Source organism: Dromiciops gliroides, chromosome 5, assembly GCF_019393635.1.
Source record: "Dromiciops gliroides isolate mDroGli1 chromosome 5, mDroGli1.pri, whole genome shotgun sequence".
NCBI classification, from domain to species: domain Eukaryota; kingdom Metazoa; phylum Chordata; class Mammalia; order Microbiotheria; family Microbiotheriidae; genus Dromiciops; species Dromiciops gliroides.
In genome coordinates, this window is record NC_057865.1 from 20,387,626 (window position 1) to 20,397,695 (window position 10,070).

Genomic DNA, 10,070 nt, shown 5'->3' on the forward strand with positions numbered 1-10,070 from the left:
ATCTAGGTGGTGCAGTGGATAGAGCACTGACCCTGGATTCAGGAGGACCTGAGTTCAAATCCGGCCTCAGACACTTAACAATTACTAGCTGTGTGACCCTGGGCAAGTCACTTAATCCCAATTGCCTCACCAAAAAATAAAAATAAAAATAAGAAGGATCCCAATAAAAAAGAGTTCAGAGGACCCCCCCCCCTTCCAGCAAACACCCTTGTAACTGAGCTGCTCTGGGCCACCTCATGTAAGAAGGGTTAAAGGCAGGCGTCCAGGCCGGCTCTGTTTCTTGGAGCTACTTAAAATACAGCTTTAGCAGGGGCAGAGGTTTTGACCAATAGAAGACCTCAAGATTCCCAGGTAATTTAATTATTCCTGCCCACCGTCCAATGAGAATAAAATGGACTGTGACTGGGGCCCACGACAAGCCTTGAACAAGCAGGAAGAGGTGTCTGTCCAGATGGAGGAAACACGGGTTAGGCAAAGATCTCAGGCGTCCGGCTCAGCACACGGCCCTTCTGTGGCCCCAAACAAAAGCAAAGGGACCAAAGCCTCTCCGAGAGGATAGCAGATGATTTCTAGAGTTTAGAGCCGCCCCTGCCAGCCTCTACCCACCATCCTCCTACAGGTGGGAAGGGGGATGCCCTCAAGGATAGAGAATGTCTTCTTTTGTATCTTATTCCCATAATGAGGCATTTTATTTAAAAGAAAAAACCCACAATCCCTATTTCCCCCCACCTCCCACCCCAACCCCTCAAGGGAAACTGCAGGACTAGAGGAACTGGGAGAATTTGGGGTCCTGTGATTTTCTTGTTAGGGCAGCTAGGTGGCATAGTGGATAGAGTACCTGGAGTCAGGAGAACCTGAGTTCATATCTGGCCTCAGACACTAGCAGTGTGACCTTGGCTAAGTCACTTCACTCTCTTAATTTCCTCATCTGTAAAATGAGCTAGAGAAGGAAATGGCAAACCACTCCAGTATTCTTGCCAAGAAAACCCCAAGTGCGATCACAAAGTCAGACACAACTGAACAACAATTTTCTTGTTGCCAATTATATTAAGCATGTTCACTTTTTTTTTCTTTCTTTTTTTTTTGGTGAGGCAATTGGGGTTAAGTGACTTGCCTAGGGTCACACAGCTAGTAAATATTAAGAGTCTGAGGCCAGATTTGAACTCAGGTCCTCCTGAATCCAGGGCGGGTGCTCTATCCATTAACTTTTCTTTTAATAAGACTGCCCTTATATATTGTGGTTATATCGTGGTTGTCCGTTTACAAATTGGGAAGCCAGTCTACTAGACTGTCCAGTGGAGGTGTTTTCCCAGAATTTAGGGTTCAGTCTCCAGTCAGGTAGTGTGAGACTCTTGACACATGGATTATTTACATAACATAGTCTTAAACAGACTTTTTTTTAAAGCCTTCTATCAAGATTGCCAACCTTCTGAGAAACTTGATTCCTGGGAGTATCAGCCACACTCCACCGCTTCTGATGATTCCAAATGATTGCCCTGACAATACTTTTCTAAATCCATGTGTGTGAGGGGCAGCTAGGTGGCACAGTGGATAAAGCACCTGCCCTGGATTCAGGAGGACCTGAGTTCAAATCCAGCCTCAGACACTTGACACTTACTAGCTGTGTGACCCTGGGCAAGTCACTTAACCCCCATTGCCCTGCAAAAAACAAAAACAAAACAAAACAAAAACTAAATCCATGTGTGTGCATGCCCAGCATGAGGCTGTGGCTACAGGAGCTGGGGCCTTTACAAATCCCTGTCCTTTACCTGCCCTCCCAATTTGCCTTGGAGCCATTGCTCTGAGGTTGCCTGGTCCCCTCCCCCCAACTCAGATTCCAGGGGAGCAGTTCTAGTCTAAAGGTCCCCCCTTCTGGGGGAGAAGAAGTGAGTCAGGCACGGACCAAGCAGTTTTATTCGCACCAGAAAAGGGAATCCTAAATAATGAAGCATCCTTACAGTCAGAAGCGTCTTCGCAGGGGCTGTTCACTGGCCATTGTGCACTTCACCCATCCTACCTTAAGACTGCTCAACGCTAACTGGGCTCTTTTCTTTCTGCTGGCTTCTCCCTCTGGGGGTTACTTTCCTGGTCTCCTCTTCTACCTGTCTTGGAGGCTTGTGGCGAGGGTTAGTATTTGTAAAGTGCTTAGCACAGTGCCTAGCACACAGTCGGTGATCTATAAATGCTCGTTGCCTTTCCTCTCCTTTGTTCTACGGCCATCTTGGCTCTGGTAGCCAATAACCCACTGGTCAGGTGCCTGGACTAGAGGATGGTGTCAGATCTGAGATCTCACAACACCTTGTACCAAAAGAAAGCTGATGCAAGCTAGTGTTGGCCCCATCCCAGATACAGGCTGGCCTAGGAGGATCTGATGGGGAGAAGGGCACCCCTCCCCCGCACCGGGCCCTCCAGGGCTCAGAAAGCTGTCCTCATACTCGGAAATCGGCAGGAAGAAGAAGCCCGAGGTGAAGGAATAGTCTAGTGGAGAATAGGTGAGAGCTTAACTAGGGTGGTGGCTATAGTGATGGGAGATGTCTGTGGAAGTAGAATCTATAGGATTTGACAACTGAATGGGGGTGGGAGGAGATGAAGAGGAGGGAAGAGTAGAGATTGGTTCTGAGGTTACAAAGCTTCCTGCTTTCATTTATCTGTCAACCAACAAGCATTTCTTAACTAAGTATCCATTATGAGCAGGCAGCTAGGTGGCGCAGTGGGTAGACCCCTGGCCCTGGGGTCAAGAGGACTTGAGTTCAAATATCCCCTCAGATGCTTACTAGCCGTGGGACCCTGGGCAAGTCAACTGGGGCCATCTCCAGTCATCCTGGTGTGTGTCTTGCCCCTAGACCCAGGTAGCTGTGGAGGAGACAGGATGATGACCTTGCCCAGCGCCCCCTCCCTCAAATCCAATCCATTGCAAGTTGTGACTTGACCCTGATGTCATGGACCTCTTCAACAAGGAAGGACAAACAACAATCTGTCATGAGTTAGACACTGAGAAGGCAAAGACAAGAATAAACAACATCTGCCCTCAAAATGCAAATTAAAACAACTCTGAGGTATCACCTCACACCTATCGGAGTGGCGAATATAACAAAAACAGAAAATATTGGATGTTGAAGGGGATGTGGGAAAGCTGGGATGCTAATCCACAGTTGGTGAAGTTATGAAAAGACCCAACCATTCTGGAGAGTAATTTGGAACTATGCCCAAAGGGCTATTGAACTGTGCATACCCTTTGATCCAACAATGCTAATGCTAGGTTTATATCCCAAAGACATCCCCAAAAAGAGAAAAAGGCCTATTTGTACAAAAATATTTATAGCAGCTCTTTTTGTGGTGGCTAAGAATTGGAAATCAAAGGAATGCCCATCCATTGGGGAAATGGCTTAACAAGCAGTGGTATATGTTAACCTGTAAATTAATGAAACAATCAATGTAGGAGAAATAAGGTCTTCAATCCGGACAGAGGAACTATAGCTTGTGGTATCGCAAAGCAAGATGCTAGGACCTATACCCAAAGATGAGAACCTAGGACAAGGTTTTTATGGGGTAACAAAACAAAGGGAACTAAAACACTGCTCTGGAGTCACATACAGAAACTACTTAACTATTTAATGTAAATGAACCTTTAACCAAAGGAACAATAGGACTGCTCCTGAGTTAAGTATAGAAGCTACTTAACTCTAAATAGAAACTCCTTAATGTAGGTTGAGCCTTTTACATAATAACATAAAGTCCAGGGAGTAAGGTGGGGAATCATTGGGAGAGGATAGTTTGGTTTTTTTTGTTTTGGGGTTTTTTTTTGGTGAAGCAATTGGGGTTAAGTGATTTGCCCAGGGTCACACAGCTAGTAAGTGTCAAGGGTCTGAGGCTGGATTTGAACTCAGGTCCTCCTGACTCCAGGGCTGGTGCTCTATCCACTGTGCCACCTAGCTGCCCCATGGGAGAGGATAGTTTGTTTGGGGGAGATCCATAAGTCAATCAAGAGTCTAGAATTGACAAAGATTGGTTAGCCCCAGGAAATTCATTGGCCTGGGAAGGGGGAGTAGGTGGGGATCAGTCAGTTCTCAGTAAATTTGTGGTTATCAGTACTGATGCAAAGTGAAGTGAGCAGAACCAGGAGATCATTGTGCACAGAGACAGCAATATTGTTTGATGAAGAATTGTAAAGGACTTGACTATTTTCGGCAATACAATGATCCAGGACAGTCCCAAAGGACTAATGATGAAGCATACTATCCACCCACAGACTGAAGCATGATGTTTTTCACTTTCTTTCATTTTTTCTTATTTTATTCAAGTTTTCTTGTAGAAAATGACTAACATGGTCATGTTTTATGTTACCATATTTAGAGTATGCGCATGTATTTGGAATACCTGGCTAACCTATATCTGCTCGATTGCTCCCTGGGGAGGGAGATGGGGAGGGAGGGAAGGAGAGATAAAAATTGGAGCCCAAAACTATAAATAAAAAATGTTTATTACTTAAAAAAACAACCCAGTCTCTACCCTCAAGGAACTTCAGTTACATCAGGGAAAGAACTTTATGCATTTGGGTGTACCCCAGCCTCTGGGCTTCCCCAACTCCAATTGACCAGTAAGTTGGGCCCTGTAGAGGGTGTGTGCCCTCTCTCCTCTGGAGCTCAGAATTTAAGGGCACCTGATTTTCTGATGCTACAGGTCACAAGCCCCTGATGGTGTGTTTCCCCTCTTTGGTTGTCTGATAATACCAGTTAGTCAGCCAGACTTAACTAGCTTTTGGACAGGGTTATTGACTAAGGCTATTGACTTAAGGTTATTGACCAATAAGAAAGTCGGAACAAAACAATGCCCCTACCTCCAAGTCTGGAACACACTTTCCCAACAGTCCATACAGAGGCTGGGAAAAGTAGATTCAAGCTTAGAGAGCATATGTAGCTGTTATGGGAGGATTATGGGCCCCGGTTACCCCAGAAGTTGTCTGGGGAGGTCAAGGAACTTTTTCCTTGAAACCCCAGGAGTTTTCCCTTGAGATCAAGGAACCTTCTCCTTGAGCTCAACCAAGGGACAGACACACCCAGAGAGATAAGCAGCACTGGATCGAACTGAGCTAGGCCAAGGACTGCCACCCTGCATTCTAGTCCTCCTCACCACCTCGATGAGGTAATCCTGTTAGGTGTGGCTGCACCAGGAGGGGAGAGAGCCACCACCCACCAGGAGACCACTTGCTACCCACCAGGACAGAGTTACCACTCATCACCAGACTACCCCTGACCCATCATCAAATTACCCCAACCCACAGCCAGACTACTTCCAACCCATCACTCAATAAGGGACATTTTACCCATGCCATCTTAGCCCTAGAAAAGGATGCTTCCCAGGCTAGTCGGGGAGGAAAGTGTTTTAAACCTTCCTCCCAGCCAGTTTCTCTTGTACCCCAATAAACCTGTTCTTTTATTCCTAACTAGGACTTGTGTGAGTGTACTTTTTTTTTTTTAGTGAGGCAATTGGAGTTAAGTGACTTGACCAGGGTCACACAGCTAGTGTTAAGTGTCTGAGGCTGGATTTGAACTCAGGTCCTCCTGACTCCAGGGCTGGTGCTCTTTCCACTGTGCCACCTAGCTGCCCTGAGAGTGTAATTCTTTACAGAGGAATCCCCCCATATCATAGCAAAAGGGCAACTCGCAGTTCTTAGAAGTTCTTCTCTTGGAGTTGTCAAGATGTTCCCCTTAGATACGGCATTGCTTTTCTGCTGCCTTCTTTGTAGAGTCCTTGGGTCTGCTTTCCTCTTGATATCTAGTCTGCTCCAGGTGCGGGCACACCTCCAGCCACTGATAGATATCCCAGGGATGCCACGAAGAAAGCCGATGAAAAGAAGAGACTCTGGCCCTTCGATCCATCACAAGGTCCTCCCTGGGGCAAGGGGAGTTGGAAGAAGACCAAGGCCCCTTCTCGGAGACTTGGCTGGAACTTTCATCCTCGGCTACCCTCCACTGGATAGCTTGACTCCAAACTAGATTCTGGTTTGAAACAGACCCCACAGGGTGTATCTTGACCAATCCAAACAGAGACTTCTCTCACCTCATCGGAACATGCTTGAAGGGAGATAGCTAGACTTCCTTCATGTTTACTTGATGTTTGATGGATTGATTTATTTTTTCAAAGGTTTCACTTCTTGTTAGTGACTTTGAGCCCCGAAGGCAATTTGATTGATTGACTCCATCAACATTCCCCTTCCCCCACTCTTACATAATTGCTTCCAAAAGATAGACAAAGTGAATAAAAGATTATGGGGAATACTCTGGCATTGTAGGAGATCAAGAAAAGTGTCCCTTAGCAAGTACCACTTCAGCCGAGCCCTGAGGAAGCCAGGGATTCTGAAGGGGGAGAGAAGGAGATGCATTTCAGCTTCTTCCCAATCTCCATTATCCACTGTGGCATGTCACATTTTCCTGGTGCAGGATACAAAAGGAGTGCATCATTCAGCCTTCTTGGGTCTATCCTTTTTTTTTTTTTTTTTTTTGCTGGGCAATGAGGGTTAAGTGACTTGCCCAGGGTCACACAGCTAGTAAGCATCAAGTGTCTGAGGTCAAATTTGAACTCAGGTCCTCCTGAATCCAGGCCTGGTACTTTATGCACTGCGCCACCTAGCTGCCCTTTGGGTCTATTCTTAATCACTCAGACGTTCCCTTTTCTCCCTGTACCACAAAACCTTGCTTTACCACAGATTCCTTCGATAGTCTTCTCAGATCTAAAAGCCAGACAATTTGCTACAGGGATAATTTATTATACATGGGTCATGCAAAATGCCAGAATACTGGGAACTTGGTCTGCCTAGCTCAGGAGACTCAGACACTAACCAAAAGAAAAAGTAAACACCTGGGTGAATGTCAGCTCTGATGAATTCAAGTTTGAAAAGAACAGAATATTGCCCCCCCCCCCAGAGTATTTTATCTAATACTGAGCTAATTGTGGCTTTTCTAGAAAACAGCACCTGTGATTTCATTGACAGAGGAAGAATTTATTATGCACTTATTATGTGCCAGGCATTGTGCTAATTAAAAAAATCTCATTTGATCCTTACAACAACCTTCAATGGCAGGTGATATTATTATTCCCATTTTATAGTTGAAGGAACTGAGGCAGACAGAGGTTAAGCTACTTGCCCAGGGTCACACAGCCAGTAAGTGTCTGAAACTTATTTGAATTCAGGTCTTCCTCACTCCAGGTCCAGTGTTCTATGCACCCAATAATGCCTCTCTGTTTGTTAATATTAGTTGATACACATAACCAAGCACTAGAGGGATGCAGAGGAATGAAGTACCTTGTGCTGTGGGGAATGGGCGTGGGGAGAACATTGAATTCTTGTTCAATACTGGCTTTAACCCCAGGTCTTCCTGATTCTAGGACTAGAGCCCTAACCACGCTACCACACGACATCACATGTGGCCACATTTTTTGGTGGCGTGGCCATAAACTCATGGCCTGGAGCTGAGAGACCTGGCAAGTCACCTACTCCAGCATCCCCCTGACTCAAGCTGTACACACCTGGGCACCTGTGTCCGGTAGCAGAGGCAGGAACACGCAGGTATTCACCTGTCCTTCCCGCTTGTCATTCTGTCAGTGGAGAAGCATTTATTGTTTTTTGGTTTTTTTAATTAGTGAGGCAATTGGGGTTAAGTGACTTGCCCAGGGTCACACAGCTAGTAAGTGTTAAGTGTCTGAGGCGGGAGTTGAACTCAGGTACTCCTGATTCCAGGGCCGGTGCTCTATCCATTGTGCCACCTAGCTGCCCCTGGAGAAGGATTTATTAAGCCCCGGCACAGGACGAGACAAAGAAAGGCAAAAGCCCAGCACACACACCCCCCCCGCCCCCCGCCGGGATGATGGGGGAGGCGTGGCCAGGCGGGGGGGACCGAAAGGCTTCCTGCAGAAGGGAGTGCCTGGGCTGAGTGAGGAGGGGGAGCATGCCAGACAGCGGGGAACAACCAGTGCTAATGCACCAAGAGGGAAGATGGAGTGTCGGGTTTGATTGACTGCAAGTAGGCGTTGCCATGGAGCGCGCTCCCACTCTCCGTTGCCTCCCATTGCAATGCAGAGGTGAGATGCCGCCGGCCGGAGCAGCGAGTCATCACCCTGACGAGCAGCGTTGGGCCACCAGGGGGCGCCCTCACTCCACTGTGGTCAGTGCTCGTCCTGCATGTTCTTTTTAAACCCAAAGGAGAAGTTGGGTTTGGGGAAATCCTCACCCCCAGCTGCTTCTCTTAGCACCTGGTGCGCGGTTCTTCCTTTGTGAGGAGGCTCAGTGCGAACAAGAGGCGCCCGCCCGTAGTGCCTCGTCTCATCTAGCTGGGAGAATCCTAAGGGCTGTGGGACCCTGGCACAGTCACTTCCCCGGCCTCAGTTTCCCGCTTTGTCAAATGAGGGAGTCGGACTGGCTGCCTCCTCAGCCCTCCCAGCCCTCGACCTGTGAAATGGTGATGATAATTCTCATTTTTAGTCATCCTGGAGGGGTGGCCCCAGCCGGCGCCTTCCCCAGGGCCCTGGCTGTCCCAGAGGAATCACGGGCAGTCTGGGTGTGTTCAACAAGCTACCCAGTGTTTCCAGAGGCAGCCTGGTGTCCTCTGCAGGGAGGCTGGCGCCGTTGTCCCAGGAGAGGGCCACAGTCCCTACCTTGCACCCCAATGAGTCAACAAGCATCTATTCTTTTACAATCCCTATTCCCAAGGAGGTTATGGTCTAATAGAGGCAGCTATGTGGGGCCACAGCGCATGAGCACCAGACCGGGAGGCAGGGAGACACATCTTTCTGAGTTCAAACACACCTCAGACACTTACTAGTTGTGTGACCCTGGGCAAGTCACTTCACCCTGTTTGCCTCAGTTTCCTCACCTGTAAAATGAGCTGGAGAAGGAAATGGCCAAGCCCTCCCGGGTCTCTGCCAAGAAAACCCCAAATGGGGTCATGGAGAGTAGGACAGGACTGAACACCAACAGAGGCAAGAAAAGCCGGGCCAAGTCCTTGGGCAGGCATGGGGGCCTGTGGTCGCTGTGGGGAGGAGGAAGCCCCTTTCCCCCTCTGCTCATTAGGGTTTAAGCTCCTCAAAAGTACTCTTTTACCTGCCTTCATTTCCCCAGGGCTTAGCACAGTACCTGGCACATAGTCAGGCCCATATAAATGCTTGTTCTCTTTACACATGTTTTGTTTGCAAAGGAAAAGCTATTTGCTGCTAACCATAAGAAAATGCACATGCAAACTGCCCCGAGCTACCGAGTTATACCTGCCAAGCAGACAAAGAGCAAGAAGAGGTACCAGGCCATGGGGAACAGGCGCCAGATGTGGAGTGGTATGTAACACTCCCGCTTGTCTGAGGGTGGCTGACACTGGAAGGCCAAGCCCCTGGGCCCGGGTTCTCCTTTCTGGGGCTCACTTTTCTCCCCTATCTAGGTCTAAGTCAGATACTCCTCCTATGGGGCTAAGCAAGGGTGTGGGTGATTCACAAAGGTTGATTTAAGGAAGAATGGAGAACCAAGGGCCTTTATGAGGAGATCTTGGTGTTGTCTCTTTCCAGACACTGGAGCATGACTGTGATACTCGGCCATTGGTGCCTTACCTCCCCCCACTCCAACCCCCCCAAACACACAAATGCACTCACTTAGTGCGAAGGAGGCAGGGACTGTGTTAGGGTTTGCGGATCACTAACTATCCCTACATCTCAAATATGAGCTGCTATTTAGACACACCCCCCCCCTTTCTGACTTGGGCAGCTGATTTTTTTGAACCCAGGTCTAAGACTTTATATTCATCCCTAAGGGTGAAGATCATTGGATGACCTCTAAAGTCCTTCCCAGCTCTAAATCCATGATTTTATGATCTTATTATAATAACATCTAACACTTAGCACTTCAAGGTTTGTAAAGAACTTTACTAATATGAACTCATTTGATTCTCACAATCTTGTGAGGTAGGCTCCCTGTTTTATTTTATTTGTTTTTGTTTTGGGTGAGGCAATTGGGGTTAAGTGACTTGCCCAAGGTCACACAGCTAGTAAGTGTCAAGTGTCTGAGGCCGGATTTGAACTCAGGTCCTCCT